This window comes from Corvus hawaiiensis, chromosome 1 (genome assembly GCF_020740725.1).
Source record: "Corvus hawaiiensis isolate bCorHaw1 chromosome 1, bCorHaw1.pri.cur, whole genome shotgun sequence".
Taxonomy (NCBI): domain Eukaryota; kingdom Metazoa; phylum Chordata; class Aves; order Passeriformes; family Corvidae; genus Corvus; species Corvus hawaiiensis.
This window is the reverse complement of record NC_063213.1, coordinates 50,893,792-50,910,475: the sequence shown is the minus strand read 5'-3', so window position 1 is coordinate 50,910,475 and position 16,684 is coordinate 50,893,792. Positions and strand designations below refer to the sequence as shown.

The 16,684-nt window shown below is 38.0% G+C and overlaps 1 long non-coding RNA gene across 1 annotated transcript; it reads right to left on the bottom strand.

Moving 5' to 3' along the window:
* Window positions 1–8,522: 8,522 nt before the first annotated feature.
* LOC125330042 lies at window positions 8,523–10,267 on the bottom strand. The gene is made up of 3 exons (XR_007205353.1): window positions 10,195–10,267; window positions 9,143–9,215; window positions 8,523–8,608 (listed from the first exon to the last, which is right to left on the bottom strand). It is a non-coding gene; the product is annotated as an uncharacterized LOC125330042 (long non-coding RNA).
* Between the last annotated feature and the right edge of the window lie 6,417 nt (window positions 10,268–16,684).

The window sequence follows — 16,684 nt, the reverse complement described above, 5'->3', positions numbered from 1 at the left end:
CCCTTACATAAGCCCCAGAAAAGACACTTGAGGGATATGAAAACACTGGACACACACTAGGAAGGAACCAGATTTCTGCTCCATAACACTATTCACATTTCTGAGGGGAAAAAAAGACCATGGAAAAAACCCAACTTGAAATAATGAGATATTTCTTTAACTAAAAGTCTCCTCCTAAGCAGCATTGTACTTAATTACATCCTAAAAGATTTCTTGTGTGAGAGTATTTACATGTTTTATGTTTCAGCTGGTTTGTAATTTCAAGCCAGAGAAGCAGGACACTATTTTACAAAGAGAATAAAAATAGACAGTTTTGATCAATGAAAAATTCTTCCAGATTTTTAATGTCCAAAAATGGATCCAAACCCCTTTCTGCAGGAAAGTTTCATTTTCAAGCTACTCACATTTTTATAAAGATCCATTTCATTAAAAGTTTTCCACCTAACCTGATCCAGTAGTACAGCTTTGTACCTGGATATTGCCAAACCTCTGCTGGGCTCCTTTTGGGCTTGATGAGCTCCTGCCAGTTCCTTGATGCCTAGAAAACACCACTTTACTGCTATGGCAAAGCCTGAGTTTAAAGTAAGGGCCATTCCATTCCTGCCTTTGGTTAAGCCCCTTGTCTTTTTTTTTTTTTTTTTTTTAATTTTAAAAACATTTCCCCTTTATTTTCATGGTAAAAGGTATTTTCAATATTTTACAAGAAAATACTGAATGTCCTTATTAGCTTTAGGTCATAAATGCCACAAAACAGATTTAAAAACTGGAATAAACCCAACATAAATGCTTACTATTGGTGAATATAAGGGCATACAAAACAGGGCAGTAAAGTCACTATACAATATCAGTAAAACCATTAAAAAAATCTGGAAAAGCATCAAGATGGCTGGCCTCTTTGTAGTTTCTGCACAGAAAAAAAAAATTGAGCCTTATTTCTAAATATTTTCCCTAGTGGGAAATAACAGCTTGAAAATAATCCCAGATGTATTCATTTGTGCAACATTTTTCTGCTTGCAACATATAGGCATGGAAAAATTATTGAAGGTTTCAATTCTGGACTTGTATTTTAAAAATGTCAAGCTTTTGAAAAACAGCATAATTTTTCCCTAAAAGCTATTCATTTACCTGGAATGTTGGCCAGCAGGCATACATTATGGACTTGGTTTAGCTAAGATTGAAAAATTGCCCAAAGGCAAAAGACAAGTAGGCAACTTTTGTGGCTCAGATTATATACCAACACAAAATACAGCTGAGTTGGTTTTTGAACTGGCATATAAAAGAATTTTGGACATTATGTGATCTTGAAAGTGATCAAAAGCTATCTGAGGTTTTTAAAAAGCCCAATGATTGTTATTTTCATGTTGTCTTTTTTACAATCAAAATCTGTATCCTGAGGTACAAGCAATCAGAAATCTCTTGTTAAATGGCTACTGAAAACAATAAAAAGAAAAGCAATCCAAGCCCATAAGTAATAATTTCCAAAGACAAGCAGATAAAGGTATATTTCTGTTTGCTCTACAAAAAAAGTTGTTTGATAAAATATTCCCATTTTGGATAGATATTAAAAAAACAACACTCAAAACTTCAGGAATCTGTCTTGCTAAAGGAATCAAAAGTTTTCTTCTGTTCAATCTAGAATATCATCTTGAAAAGTTATTTATCTGGATAATATTTACAGCCCAGAATTTTCTGTGACTCATTTCTGTGACATACAGTAAGTGACATTCCCACGTATAGGTGGCTACAATAATTTTAATAGGTTGGACTTACTGGGAGGAGTGTGGGGGGCTGTTCCCCTCAATGTATATAAAATTGCTTTTTTGATGGAAGGGAGACACTTTAATAAAAAGAAAGAAAAGTCAGTGAAAATTCAGGAAATTAAATTACTCCTCAAGAGCCAAATGAACAGATATGGGAAAAGGTAGAGTGGTCAAACCAGTGCACACCGACCCTTTAGGGCTGAGGGCAGCGCCTGTGCTCTGGCAGGAGGAGCCAAGCTCATGTTGAACCAGCCAGCTCCAAGAGCACACAGACTGATGCTCAGTGACATTGTTGCTCAGTGTTGCTCAGTGTCTGATGCTCAATGACACCTGACAGCTCAATGCTCTGTGTAAGCTGAGCAGGCAAGCAAGGCTGGTCAGTGTGGACACAATGCCCTATGAGCAGAGCTCCACTGGCTTGGAGAGAATATCACTGCACAGTGCTGATGTCCTGCATAGCTGGGCCAGTCTGCCTGGAGCCTGCCAGAGGAAGTCCAGGGCAGCACATGTACAGCTGTATAGGAGCATCATGATCCAAGGGCCATGCAGTCTATTCTGTTCCCACAGGAATCATTGCCAGAACTTGGCTGTTTTTCTATTTGAGAAGAGTTGAGTCTTTAGAGGGTACCACAGGGGTTACCCTTCAGGAAATTTATGGCCACCAAGTTAATTAGAGGGATGGAGCACCTCTCCTGTGAGGAAAGGCTGAGAAAATTAGGTTTTGTTCATCCTGGAAAAGAGACAGTTTTGGGGTGACCTAATTGCCTTCCAATACCTGCAGGGAGTCTACAGGAAAGCTGGAGCAAGACTATTTACAAGGGCATGTAGTGACAGGAGAAGAGGGACTGGCTTCAAACTGAAAGAGAGTAGGTTTAGATTAGATTCTTAGAAGAAATCATTTACTGTGAGCGTGGTGAGGCACTGGAAGAGGTTGCCCAGAGAAGTTAGGGATACCCCATCCCTGGAAGTGTTCAAGGTGAGGTTGGATGGGGCTCTGAGACACTTGGTCCAGTGTAAGGCGTCCCCGCCCATAGGAGGGAGGTTGGATCTAGATGATTTTTACAGTCCCTTCCAACCCAAACTATGACTCCATGATTCTTCAATTCTATGAAATGGGGTTGCTGCATGACTGGCAATATCCAGCTGACTGGTTATTCCATGAAAGGTGGTCCTTTTCCTTTTGGAATGCAGACTGCTTCTATCCATGCAGTCTCCCTCAAATGCAGAGCATTAGAAGTAGCTTCAGACACAAGTTAGAATGACTCTGAGTGCTCCTGGGCTTTTTGGTACAACATATCAGCTTTGCCCTGCTGGAGTGAATGTCCACACTCAGGTCACATGTGATACTGGAACACAGTCCATGTGCTGGAGAAATGATGAGCATAGTATCACAAATGCTGTGTTCTCACTTCTTCACTAGATCCAACACCTCCTCAATGACAGCAAAATTTATTTCTTGAATACTTCACATTCCCCTCTGTATCCTAGTGGTGACAAAGAGTGGCTCAGTTATACTTCTTGCCCAAGAGATTTGAGAAGTATTTGAAATAGCCAGTCAGATGAAGGTGGGAAGAGTGAGTTCAGGGTCAGAACTTCTAGACCTGTAATACTTTCTCAAAAAGAAAGTGTGAAGAAGATGTGCTGATGTTTCTGTGCTTCTGAGCTCTCCAACAGCATATAGTCAGAAAAGAGAAAAATCCAAAAGAGTGTAGTCAACAGGGTCTTAATGTACAGCTGACAGAGCTGGCAGAGAGGTTCTACTTGATGCTCAGGAGACCCATAAAAATGCTGGGTGCCCCCACCATCCAACTGCAGGTAGTTAGCATATCTTGAAATTAGCATATCTTAAAAGATCAACAAATATCTCATTGCAAATTAAAGAAAGAGAATTTGTGTAGACATCTTTGTTGTCCCCCTGCAGAGAAATTGCAGGTGTCTTCACAGATCAGGGAAATCAAGTATGTGGCCTCTGGTTATATTCTAAGTATAACTTGGTTTATTTACACATATACATAAGTACTGAAACTGAGACAATCCAACAGTGTGCAAGTAATTCCCTTGTTAGAGTCTCAGCTCATCAGTAAAATTGGGATTATAAGCAACAATTCCACCTGAAGAACGCATTTTAGTATGAGATGAAAGCAAATAGCAACCTCACCTTCCAATATCACAGCTTTCTTCACACACAACTCTAATAACACAAATTTCAAAAATTAGTATATCATTCCAGGAGCGAATATTTATTTACGTGCTTAAATAAAAGAAGAAAAAAAAAAAAGGAAAAAATAGTCTGGAAGGTTGAAATGGCACCATCTGGTGACACCTGCCACACAGCATGAATGGCTCATGAAGCTACTTTTTTATTTGAAGTTTTGTTGAACAGCCTTGTGTGTGAACATAAAAGCCTTTAACAGAAAGCTCTTGATCAGCCACTGCTTTTTTTATTTTGTCGCTTCATCTTGCTATAAAGACAATTGTAGACAGGCAATTGTAGACAGGCATGTGGATTCAGATCCTTCCTTCAGAAATTACCAGAGTAAATCAAGTTATATATAAGACTCACTTCGCTCTAATTTATAGTTCAGCTCAGACCATTGAACTTGTAAGTAAATTTTATGGGGGAAGAGCAATAAATTAAATTGCATAGAAACATAATTTTTGTCCTGCAGTTACTTGTACAGTTCGATTTAACACATAAAAAATGGAGTATAATACTAACTTGTTAATAAAATGTGCACAGCGCTGACATGTAAAAACAGTTTTATAATTGGTTGGTCCACTCTGTTAGCCTTGTTGACAACACTAAATTTTCAAACCCTTACATTAGTAACATTGAGCTAACATTATAAATGCAGAAAGCTCATAAATGCATACAACAGAAATTCATTTGGCCTTTGATTTTTTTTTGGGTGTCTTTAAAGTGAAAACTGTAAAATTACCACGTAATAAAAGCCAGTACACTGAACACTAATTGCCCATTTATAAAACGCTCTTTTCCTCCAATCACGTAGGTGTGAGGCATAAACTTCTTGGGTTTTACGGAGCTGCGATTTATACTTTCAGTTCTGTTTCTCTCTGTTGCATTTCATCTTAAGCTTATAAAAGACGAGCTGCATTTTATTAATCTGCATCAGCATTCATTGGACATTAAATCTACGTAGATCCCTACAGGGTTTTAATTGTGGCTGAATTGCCAACAATAATTGGGCCTCCAACTAACCATGGAGAGCAGGCCACCCTCGCTGCCGGGCACAAGTGCTAGCTCCCACACCAGCCACGATAGCCCACTTTGTCAGCCGCTCGAAGGGAAGTTGTCAAGTCTGGGACCCTGCTGCTTTATTCCTATAACTATGTTTTAGAAACACCTCACAAGTGGAATTGTGGTTGCCTCATCCAGAAAATGTGGAAAGGATTAATGTGGCATGTAAAACAAATCACTCCTGAGCTCAGCTGAGAAAGTGGGTATTAAAAGCACTCCAGTCAAAAGAGCTTTAGTGAAAGGGTCATGGTGATATACAGTCAGCACATGTTGGGCTGGTAAAGCTGCAGGGTGTTTGGAAATGGTAATGGTCCATGGGTGTAAATTCTTTCAAGACCTCTTAAAGGCACATGTGTTTCTTGAGCATGTTCTCCAAACAAGGACCTGTTATAGGTTAGCTTCACTGGAACTTTTAAACTTTATTGATTGGTTTGTGGTACTCCAGGTTTGCTTACTGTTTTGGGTTGTTTTTTTTTAATGTTGTTGATAAACACAGAAAACTATCATGACAATCTAAAACTTACAAATCTATAAACTATATTGTATGTAGATTTATTGTAACTTATTGCAGAATGTGTTATTTCTTTTCTTTATACCAGTAATCACTGGATTCACAAGAGTTAAGGGTCTATCAATATTTCTTTTATGAATGCAGGTTGGTTAAAATGTCTGTAGTTTTGATGTTAAAAAGGTCAGACCCTTTAAGTTTGACATAACATTTAGTGGGCCTTTATATATGCTTGCAACTTTTGTAACATAATATTTCCTAAAGTTGTTAAAAAGATGGCTCATGGCAGCTCTTCTAGTAAAGCTGGGAAGACTGAGAGTACTTAGCAAAAGCTTTATTTTACAAGTTGCGCTATTCCTTGTTCTTTTTTTCATTAGGAGTTTCACTGTGATTTAGAATAAAGAATAAAAACATTATAACGTAGATATACCATATAGCCCTTTTTACCCAAACATTTGCCACTATAAGATGGCAATGTCCAGAAAGGGTTTTTAAGCAACGGCTCACCCTGACTTCCATCAGAAACATGAGGGTTCAATAATTTTGTACATTAGGCCTTCTGTGCAGGGATCACTTCACTAACTTTTGAAATTGAGCCATTTTTGAGAAGCGTGTGTCAGGTGTTGAGCAGAACACAGCCACATCATTATACAGAATGAATGGCTGAGAAATGGAACTGAAAAAATAATGTATCTACTTGTTACAACACTTGCCGTGATATAATTAAAAACACTAATAATCACTTCCAACATGCCCCATTCAGCTGAGAACGTATCCCTGCAGCAAGTGGCCTGCATTCAATTCTAGGGAAGCTTATTACAATCATGGTTCAAAAGCCAGTATTTTAGAATTTGGCCAAGAGAATGCTGTTTTAGTTAGGTACACTAGAGATTAGAATTTTTCAGTCTTATTTCTGAATGTATTTGTTTTTTACACAAGGCCACTGTCAATTATTTTATGTGGTCATTTAACCTGTGTTCACTATAACAGACTTGAAAGCAAAAACACGGATTGCAGTTACATGATGTGGTAGGTGAAAACATTTGTTCTGAATAACAATATTTAATTGAAATCATATTTAAAAACACCAAAGAGTTGTTTTCTCACAAACCCATAGGACTCTTATGAACGAGGGCCATGGTTAAATGATCAAAACCCTACTTAGTCAAGTTAAAACAAATAAATAAAATAACATGTGACCTTGGCAAGGTTTGGGTTCTATGTAGGTTCTGGTTCAGTGCCTCTGTCATTGGCTCCAGCTACAACCATGACTACAAATATTGTTTCACAGGCTTCAGCAGTGACACCATTTGTTACTTTTGCCTAGTATAGCACTGATGAAAGTCAAGATCAGTCATTCTCCTGCAACGTTTCCATCATGCAACGAAGTTCCCGCCATAAAGCATAGGAACACACAGTAGATGTGATGTCATTGTCTGGCATCTTTATGGAAATCAGAAAGCTTTGGCAATGCTGACCTTTGAAATTAAGTTTCCTGTCCTCTTCCCCTTCAGGAAGGTGAAATGTGATGTGCCTGTAAGCTATCTTGAAAGAGATGTCCTGTAGCTACTTGGATAAACAGCTGAGGTAACTAGCCAAGAAACACTTAAATGTTTTGTGAAGAGACATGCAGTATAAAAAGGCAAAAAAACCCCAGAAAAGGTCCACAGCAGATGTGGGGTGTTGTAATGGTATTGTTCCACATCGCAATAACCTGCAGGAAACTGGGCAACACTGTAATCTATAAACCAAATTATTGGTGTTCTGCCCAAACATTTTCAAAACCAAACACCTGCAAGAAACAGCCAAATATTTTGAACAGAAGACTAATCCTTCTGGGTTTTTTTACCCTGAAAAGCAACAACAAAAAAATTAATCTACATTTATGAAATTGTTTTCTTTAAGCTTGCTAAGATACAGGAGATTTTTTTTTCCAACAGTTTCCAAGAGCTGCTTTGTTAAACCAAGTAAATGTCAAAAGACACTATTTACCATTTGTTTCAACTCCCATTTTATAATAGTCTTGGTAGTCTTCATACTACAACCTCAAATCAGCTACTTTGCTGAAACACTGTGGCTTTTTTTAAGTTGAAGTCTTAAAAATGTCTCAAAAGCTTTGTAAGTTAAACTTCTAATAGCATCACCTCTCAAGTTTAGGTTTTTTTGGAGAAGAGTCTGCTCTTTCTCACATCTAAAACTGTAGATTCTGATTGAAAGACATTTGTCAATATATTCATCATCAAATCTGCAAAACCATTTAAAGATGGAGAATAAGCTAGCAGGAAAAAGAAGAATATTAAAGTTTTTACTTTGTTTTTTACTTCTATTTCTGTCAGTGATGCTATAATAATTTGCTTTTAGTTCATTGAATCATAATTCATTGAAAACCTCAACTTTCCTTTCTATTAGAAGACAACCCAGAAAATATCCAATAAAATAATATAAGTAGTAAGTAGACTTAATAGAATGTCACTAATTTATATCCTGAAGATGACCTCTTTCTTATCCAGAGATAAATGTTAACTATACTTTGTCAGTAACCTATGGCCCTTGGGATAGCTGGAATTTATCAGACATTTCACTGCCTAAAAGAGTTAATTTGGACAGAAAAGGAGCCCAGGGTAGAGGGCTAATGAGCAATTTGTGCAGCCCATACTCAGCTGTTCTAGTTCTGACACACCCTCCTTAGGCCCCCAAAATTGGGTTAATGTAGAGTGAGGCCTAAAGCACCAAGGTCTCTCTAAAATTATTCATCCTTTTACTCTTCTGCAGAATTGCCTCATGGTTAGTAAGGACTAGGGCTTTGCTCTGCTAGGAAATGTATCAACATTAACAAAACAAATATTATTTGCTTTGAAGGTCTTCTAACGATAACAGTCAGTGGGTTTATGCCCTCTTAAACAGGAAAGCAAGTAAGGCAACAAAAAAAAAAGAATAAAACAAATGTGGGGCTTATTTTCCTCTCAAGTAAGAAAAAGAATTTGGCTTGTTTTGTTCCATACCTACTGACCTACATCCAGCTTGTTCAACAAGGCTTTGACATAGGAAGACCAAGAGTCGAGGTTGACTTCTTTTGTAGGCCTGTGAGCAAAAATTAGTGGTACTTAGAGAAAAAGGGAATAGCAAAATGCAAAAGGGAGCAGGAAAAAATATCTGGATGGAGAAGGAGAAAATTCTTTAGTAAAAAATATTCTGTCTAAATAATTTACATTTCAAAAAAGTATGTCAGGAAAATACTCTACTCTGTGTTTAATTTATCCAAGAAAATATCAAAATGCCATGTTTCAGCAAGGCCTCATGTTTAATTTTAAACTTATTCTAGAAAAATATATAAATATTTTGTGCATTTAAAATTTTTAAATTTTAAATTTAATATATTTGCTTGTATATTTGTTTTTCATTCTTCTTAATTTTTTTCTATTCATAGAGAGAGAGAATCGCAAACACAGGGAAGCCTTCATCTGGATCTAAAAAAAATATGCTGTAGTCCTAAAACAACATACTTTTTTTCCCCACAAAGTTGAACAAAACTTTTGTCATCTTTTCCAAGAAGCAAAAAAGGCAAAACTAAATTCATAGCATGACACAAGCAGCAAAATATGTAAGTTATCTCACATTTTCAGTTGCTGATGTGGGACTGTCCTTGCGTCAGCCATTTCATACAGGGCATGGACACCACCTGGCAACCCTGTCCAAAGCAAAAGAGAAGGTGCTGTTATTGCTCACAAGCTGCTGCCAGTGCTGACTTTTCAAACAGTTTTTCTGTGTGGTCTTTTCCACACTTTCCATGAACTTGCCACATTTTGCCCACAAAATCTCTCTACATTTCTGAAAAAATATGCTACTCAAAGGGCATGAGCACACATGACTTTAGAAACAATCTGATAATGTATGTACATGTGTGAGTGCACATGTGTTGAAAACATTTATCAGAGCCTTCCGATGTTACTCCTGTTTCAAAATTCAGAAGTGTCATACCAACCACAAGCACAATATCAAAGTATTTTCAGTTGAATTACCCATATATTCTGCTATTCAGTACATACACATTGGTACTGAAGCAGCCTCAAAATGTTGTTCTCCAACTTCTGTTAGCTATGGGGGTTTTTTTATCACAAGAAACAAAAGGATAAGACTTTGAACAGACTAACCAGCTCTGTCTTCTAAACAAAAGAGAGCAGATACGGTAGGCAAGTGCTCCCACTAACAATTTTGAGCAGCAATTTTCAGGCAAACAAGAGGAAGCACTTTTCATTACAATGTACAATTAAATCATGGGACTCCTTACCACAGGATGCTGCAGAAGCCAAAAGTATAACAAGGTTCAAAAGGAGATTAGACTAATTCATGAAGGATATGTCTATCAATGGCTATTAAGCACTGTGATCCAGATGCCCTCTGATGAAGGAAGTCCCTAATCCACTGCCTACTGGAAGCTGGGAGGGATTCCATAGGAGAACTTTGGCATAGTTTCTATATTCATATATATAAAAACATTATTTTAATTGAACACCTTAAAGAACTGTTTAGTTCTCAGACTCACAGTTCTTATTCCTACTTGACTACTCAACTGTTTTCAATGTTCTTTTTAGGGGCCCTTTTTTAGCAACTTCAACATTATATTAGTCCTTTAGAGACAAAACAGTAACTTCTTTTAACATATTTACCTGATGTTATTCATCCAGCTTGTAGAAATCTCTCTACCTTTGTAAAGCCGCAACATCAGTTCCCAGAAACCTGGTAAGTATAACCAAAATAAAATGTGATATGTGCACACCTGTACAGCAGATGACTATGTTAGAAGTGATTAAATAGCATTTTTTTTGTGTTTTTTTTAATTTGAACCTTACTCCCTTAGAAGAGTAGCAAAAAACAGTTAGAGCCAGGACCCTCTGAGCAAACCAATTTACTGAGGCTGAAGATGCAGCCCTCGATCTTACAAATTGAGGACAGATAATTGTCAAACCCCAAATAACACATAATTGCAAATCTCCTGCAGTAACACTTTTCTTCCTGTGACCTTCCATTTGAAATGTGTTTGTATCATTTATATTGCAATTATGTTCTAATGTAAGATACATTTGGAGTGTAAATATCAAGATTAAATCTACGTTGAAAACTCAGTCTGAATCAGGTTTATAGCCTAGAGGCAAGTTGTGAATCCCATAAAGCATTGTTCGAGGGACCTGGTTAGTGTTCTGTACACCTGCTTAATGTTTTTTTTTTTCAGTCACAAATGTCAAACTGCTCACTAACGCATTGAGGTTTGAATGACAGCCATGCACTTGAGCACCAGTTATGTTTTTTCACTACCAAATTGGACTATAAATGATGAAAAAGAGGTCAGAAAGGAAGTATGGAAGCATACAAATTTGAAAGGGGAAACTGCTAATAGTCATAAACCGTGTGCAATCAAAGGACCAGAAAGTCATTGTGAATTACCTGCTCCATGAATTACTGATCTAACTGCATTATGATATGGAATTTTCTAACTCCTTTCATCTGTGGTGCAATGGCTCCTAACAGCTCCCAGATCAAAAGCACGACTGCTAGTGAAACCATGGAGAAAAAGCCCACAGCACTAACTTTCATTATGAGCCCTTATTTGTTAAACTTCTCTTAATATGCAGGTTTCATTATTTATTGATTCACTGATTGCATGTACTGTAAGTGTGCCAACTACCAAATTTGAGGATATAGCACAGAAATGATCAGCAGTGTTACACCTTAATGCAAGTCAAAACTTTTAAGCATGTGCACATAAAAACTGATAGCTTGTGTATTTCTCCACAGGTGGTAACATGCAGAACATAGATTGGGACATTTTTGTTTGTTTGCGTAATCCAAGCCACCCAAAATACTTCAGAAACAATTTAGTACCATTTTAGTAGTTTTACTGCCTGTGTAAAGCTAATGAGACAATTCGCTTGCACATGCTAGCAGAACCTACAGGAAGACACACTCTAAGGTATATGTGAGCAGTGATGAGACAGTGACAACTTCTACTACAGGTGTCTGTCATACCATACATGCCCCAAAACAGAATTCTAAGCTCAAGTTATGACCATAACAACAAAGCTCAAGTCAGCAGGCATATTAACCAAAAGGTATGGAAGGTTTTTTCGGCTGAGCTTAGGAATTCCTATGGTGACTATTAAAATACATAGAAGACATTTCTAATCAAGCACTGTTTATTTTCCCCCTAAATCTGGTTTCTAGGCTGGATGAGAAAAAATGAGGTTAGTTATGCTCACCTGAGCAAATTTGACAATAAATATATAATAAATAAATAAATAAACAGAGTATGTGAATACACGCACACACACACACACACATATATATACAGACATTTTGACAGATATCTCTTTTGTTTGGTGTGTTTCTACTGGGACAACTCAATGTATGTCCAGAGAAAAAATGTCAATTGTTTTCACCATCATGACAGTCTGCACAGTGAACATGTCCTTTTTTTGCTGCTTATCATAGGGAATAAATGCTTCAGGCACTAACAGCTGCATCATTACTTCAGTGTGAATATACTGAATACTTTCTACCTGGGATATTTGTAAATGTGATGTGCAAGCAAAAACACAGCAAATACTGTCAGTATCACCTTGCTAGTAGAGCAGTCTAGAAAATAGACTTTCTCTTCTGGAAAGAAGTGATTGTGAGGGGACCAGTGCCCCCTGACTTTACATTTCCTTCCCCCCAGCCACCCCACTGCTGAGGCAGAGGCCTGGTCAGGGTGTCAGGAAGCTGAAGGAGCAGCTGCCTGGGGAGCAGGGAGCCTGGGGAGCCTAGGCTGGCATGCAACCAGGAGCGCAGGCTTCCTGGACAGCCTGCCTGCCTGCTTTCCATTGAAACTTTCAATGGAATCAACATGTTCCTGTGAAAGGTTTCAATTCTGAAAAATCAGCATTTTCCAACAGAGAAGAGTTCCACTGGAAAATTTTCAAGCAGCTCTAATGATCAGGGCATCTTTAATATCTCACACAGGAGTGCTGCTGAGGACATTAAATTTCCATCTTAGAGACCGTGAGCCAAAAGCTCTCCTTGCCTGCATCCCACACTGCAGCCATGGTCGTCACCGGAGCTGTCTGCCCCAGCGGGCTGGGGCTTCTCCAGGGAGTGTCACCGTGTGACAGCACGTTCTCATTCCATTGTTAGAGCTTGACTGAAACTGTCCAACAGCAGGCACCACGAGTTTAATGTGGCTGAATACAGGGTCATAGCAGGCACCATATGTGACATACTTGGGAAAAGTCCGAATTTTTTTAAGCTTTGAAGAAAGTTTAATAGTTTTAAACTATCATAGGAACCAAAAGGTTCTCAGCTCCAACCATGAGCAGAGCTTTTCTTATGTGTATATATATATATATATATATATATATGTTGGAGCATTTGAGTTTAAATCTCTTTTTTCCTTTAGTGAGTGATTTAGCTGATTTCCATGTCTTCCTTAGGAGGTGGATTCATAAACTTGACAGAAAAGTATGGATTTTATTTATAAGAAAATTTCATTCAAGAAAAATTTTAGGAAAACAGCAGCAAGAATGTCAAGCAAAAAAACCAATTAATGGCTCCTGACAGATGTCAGTCTAACCACTGGTTTGAAACTGCTATTGATGATCACACCTCTTGGTATAACCTACTTTGTTTTCAGTGAGAGATTCCAGGAACTTGTTTTACTAAGAAGAATTAAAATTTAATTAGACAAAAATATAAATCACTGTAAACAATTATTCAATTAAGATTTTCAATGCGTAAGTGAATCTGAATGACAGGAAACTGATTCTTGATAGGTTGGAGTTTTTTTCAGTGAGCATAATGAACCCAAATATATTTCTTCACAAGAAGCAAGAAAGAGTTAAGAGAAATATAGTATCTTTCTGTAGCTGATGCTGGAACCCAAAAAGACAATTTAGAATTTATTGTCAGCAAGTGTTAAATAATCAAACTACATGAGGGTAATCAGATCACTGCAGATTTTTGAATTCTATTTTAAAACTCATTTTTAAGGATCGGATTTCAAACTACTGATGTCCTTCAATTTCTGTTTGGTGCAGCTATAATACTTAGGAACAAAAGTCATCTTGAAGCAAGTCATGCAATATTCCAGATCTTCTAGGGTGCAATTTCTTAGTTTGAAATCAGCCTAATAAATCTCAGGAAGAATGTGCTTATTTCACTGTGTTAGTCATAAAAGGAGGCTGTGGGGACAAGCCTGGAGTAAACATCTACACAGTAGATGATTTAAGCAAGGTGAGATGAAATCAACCCAACTTTCTTTTAAGGTAACTTTTCATGAGATAAATCGCAAGCCAAACTCAGGCTGTAGGTGACTAATGTTTACATTGACCTTAAATTTTTCAAGAGCAAGTTTAATAAACATCTCATTGACATCTGTGCTTTAAGTCCTTCTCATGATAGGGAAATTTTTTAACAGACCAGACCCTGAAGCTCAGTAGATATTTTACTAAGTGACCTCAAATTTAGGGTATAAGTATTAGGAGTCTTACTCATTTCAACCCTTATGGTAGCAAGGCAAAGAAAAAAAAGAGAAAATGAAAAAGCATGTAGGGAAAAAGAGAGATATGTAAAAAAAAAAAAAAAAAAAAAAGAAGAAAAAAAAAAAAAGAAAAGCAAACAAACAAACAAGAGAAGAAGCCAAAAGACCAGAACAAAAAGAGAAACAGAAACAATCATCAGAATTACAAAAATCCTTTTTTGTGTCATAGAAAAACATGCATAAACCACAGCAGATAATCTTCCCATCATTACAAGTGGCAGCCCTGAAACAAAACTCCAGATTTAGAAAGCTCGGTGGTTGGGGAAGCTGAACATGGAGCTGTGCTTTGTGTCTGGCACAGCCCTCGCCGTGGTGCTGTGCCAAGCCCCCAGACGCAAACACTCCCCCATGCCGCGGCAGCAGCACCGGGTGCCTGGCCCACCTCCAAGACAGCACCAACTTTTCCGAGCGCTCCTCATCCTGCAGACACCCAGTCACTTGTGTGTTGCAAGCCATAGATCACGTACACATCCAATATATAAAGTCACTCTTCATCCTGCATGTTTTAGGGGTTTAAATTATTTTAAATTTCATTAAATTATACACACTACTCCAAATTTCCCGGCTGATGGCTCTCAGCTGACCCCAGCCCCAGGACAAAGTGGGGGGATTTTTCATACTTGAAGGCAGAAATGCATGGCAGCATTGCTCTCCCTTGGGTACTATTTGGTGAAAGAGGAACACCACATGCAGCTGTGGCTGAATACTGGTGGCCATGGCTGTCCCTGCCACACAGTAAGAGGTGTTCCAGGTCCAAGAGGGGATACATTTTGGGAAATATACCAGGGCCAGACATAGAACATGTGAATATACATGTACAGTAAATGCATAAGTACCTACATTTATATTCATACATACACATAGGTGTATATATATCATCTAAAGTGTGAGGTGTTTGGGAAAGATACCAGGGCACATACTCACAATTACATGTGAGCATGTTTCTGTGTAGATGGGAAAGCGGGTAAGCACAGCTGTACACATGTGCTCCTCATGTGCTCCCAGAATGCCTTGTATTTCTGCTATTTTGGCTGGGTTACCTCAGTCCCTGAGTCTACATAAATGCCTGTCACCCTTTTGGGTACATTTTGTTATAAATCTAAGCATGCAAATATTTGTGTCAAAGCTGTCTACACGTGCAACCAGTTGGGAAGCTGAAATTCCTTCAAGTCATGTAGCAACTGTTTTCATTTTCTCTCAAATGGTGTTTCTGTTATTTTCTAATCCCTGCCTGTTTTTGGGTTTTTTTTATTTTATTGTCTTTATTCTTCTCTAAAGCTTAACTGCCTTTCTCTTCTTTGCCTAACTTCTAGGCAGTGAGAAGAATGTGTAGGAGCCATCTCCAAATTTTAATACAAAGACAGTGAAAATTCCCAACTGTATCAAAACAGTCCCTTGCAGAGCTGCTCATCATTTCTTTTGTCTACACAAACCCCATCAGAGAAGCCAGAATGCAGCCCTAAGAAACTACCAGAAATCCTGTAATAAGCACTTTCTTTCATGTGTGGCAAGGGCTTTGAAATTCAAGTTATAAATGTGACAGAAGGATTGAATTCAAATTTACCCTGTGGTTATAGATGTGGTATAGCTGGGTATGAAGTTTGTGCCTGTGTGTTCTCCCAGTGCACTTAGTCAGTAATTGCCTGGGCTCAGGGCTTCTCCTACAGAGGTAAGAACAACGGGCTGACAGGAGACCACGGACAGGCTGGAGAGATGGTAGAAACTGCTGCTGAAGAAATGGTCACGTAGGATGGTCTTCTGTATGTAATTACAGTAATTAGGAGATGTTTAGAAGGTAGTTCATCAGTACCAATGAATTGTGGACATGCTTAAGTGTCCTGTAGAACAACATTCTTCACAGTTTGGGAAGTCTCACCTAATATAGCTAAAGCTGCCACTGCAACACACCTTGCAATGCAGACTACAATCACTACTGGACAGCAACAGATCATCTTGTTTGAGAGATTTGTTTCCCCACATGAGAACTACCCTATACAGATAAGCCAAAACTTTTGGGGTTTGCCAGGGTTTGGTTTTATTTTTTTGTTTGAGTTTGTTTATTTGTTTTTGGTTTGTGGTTGTGGGTTTTGAGGTTTTTTAATAAATAATCCAGGAGTCAATATGCAACACCTTTTAAATGTAGGAAATCTCCAACAGAGATACTGGAAGGGGAGGTTTCTGGCAAGTATCTATCTTCGTAAGGCAACAGCAGAGCAATTTGGACTACGGTGGAATTCAAGGAAAATAAATATGAAATTGGCAGGACTCAAAGTAAATCCACCTGTCTTAAGATGACTTCAGCTGTAAACACTTTGGGGAACTCAGACAGTTACCACCCACAGTGAGGATGACTGAAGGAACCAAGATGAACTCACCAAAACAGACCTGACCTTGAATTCCCCCTAGCACTGGTCCTAGCACTCCGCTTGCTTACACTGCCTTAATCCACTTACCAGGTTTTCTGAAGTCAGTAGCCTAAAAGAGCATGTGAACACATCCTCCTAGGTTTAATTATATTTACTCAAATAATAATAAGGAACAGTAACAACAACAAAAATAAAGATAATAATCTTTCTTACCAAGGTCAA